A 1,498-nucleotide genomic window follows, 5' to 3' on the forward strand; every position below is an offset into this window, starting at 1 on the left:
CAACCAATCCAAAAGAAAAATGGGCAAAGGAAACCAACAGGCAATGGACAGAAGGAACTGGAATGATCTAGAAATATATGAAAAGATGTTAACCTTACTAGTATTCAGGGAAATACTGGTCAGATTGGCAAATTTAAGACTCAGAAGTTGACAGTTGTATGGTAACATGGGAGCACATAGACCACTGGTGGGCTGTTACTAAGCAATTGGAAACAACCTAAACATCCATCAACTGGGGAATGAATAAATTGTGTCATGGTTGTACTACAGGTTGCTGCTCAGCGGTGAAACGACCTAGCTCAGTGTGTACCTACACTGACTCATCTCAGGAACATTGAGAATGGGTTGACAGAAAGTAGGAAATAAAGAGGACCTCTACTTTTCCTTAAGTATTTTATAATTCCTTTTATTTTAAAAAATGGAAGTCAAAGTGAACACAGTAGCGTGTTTTCACTCTGCACAGCAAGAACACAAGTGTTTGCTGCATTCTTCTCTGCACTTTCTTGTCTTTTGAAAGTTCTCAATAGAAGTGAAAGGTGTGGCATCAGATGCCTCTGATAAATACTCAGTTTGGTGAACTCCCATATAAAGGTACTAGTAATTTACTATGTTAACCTTCCCAGGGACATTTTTATTTTTTTGTTTATTTATTTTAGAGAGAGAGAGAGAGAGAGTGTGTGTGTGTGAGTGAGTGTGAGTGTGAGTGGGGCAGGGGCAAAGAGGGAGAGAGGAAGACACAGAATCTGAAGCAGGCTCCAGGCTCTGAGCTGTCAGCACAGAGCCCGATGCAGGGCTCGAACTCACAAACGCCATGACCACTCTGAGCAGAAGTCGGACACTTAACCGACTGAGCCACCCAGGCGCCCCGGGACATTTTCATTTTTAAAGATGGCTGCAATGTTTAATCCAAAGGTCGAGGCATTGTGATATTTGCTGTCACTTAGGAATTGTGGGCTATGGAGCATTAAAGACAAAACTCCAAAGGGATTTCTTTTCCTCCCATGTACTAGTCTTGCAATTTGGGTAAGTTGCCGCCACTTTGACAGAATGATACGTTCCCGTTAGGTTGGACAGCTCAGTGAGAACAGCACATTTCCCCCATTCAATTAGGCTTCCATTCTTTATACATAAAACTGGATTTGAAACAACTCCACCTAAAATAAAATTTAGAGCAAGGTTTACAGAAACATGGACACCTACCTGCAAATCCCCTCAAATTTTATCAAGCATTGACTCTACTGTGTTCGTCAACCCCGAGCAGACGGATCACAATTTAAATATTTCTTGGCTTGTCTNTACATGGGGGAAAAAGTGGATTTCTGTTCCACACAGTTTGGCAAAGGCTCGCAGGGAGTGAGAGATTACAGCCAGAGGTACATCTGCACGTCGGCAGCAAGAAGGTCTGGGACAGTGCTTTTTCAATCAGAAGGGAGTCATTTTTCCCCTCTCCGAGGAGAGAGTCTCCTCCCTCCCATCAGATATTTGGCAACTAGATGCT

At 42.8% G+C, this 1,498-nt stretch overlaps 1 protein-coding gene across 2 annotated transcripts in view; it reads right to left on the reverse strand.

Annotated features, from left to right (window-relative positions):
* The window catches only part of PLAC1 (placenta enriched 1), a 180,583-nt gene that overhangs the window by 129,621 nt on the left and 49,464 nt on the right, over window positions 1-1,498 (reverse strand). The window contains exon 1 of one of the 2 annotated variants that reach the window (XM_077760835.1): window positions 1,201-1,289. The exons of the other annotated variant lie outside the window; for it this stretch is intronic. The gene's annotated coding sequence lies outside the window, so the exon portion shown is untranslated. Of the gene's footprint in view, window positions 1-1,200; window positions 1,290-1,498 lie in introns of those variants that run through there. 2 annotated transcript variants of the gene reach the window in all.

This window comes from Crocuta crocuta, unplaced genomic scaffold, assembly GCF_008692635.1.
Source record: "Crocuta crocuta isolate KB4526 unplaced genomic scaffold, BGI_CrCroc_1.0 scaffold475, whole genome shotgun sequence".
In the NCBI taxonomy this organism is placed as follows: domain Eukaryota; kingdom Metazoa; phylum Chordata; class Mammalia; order Carnivora; family Hyaenidae; genus Crocuta; species Crocuta crocuta.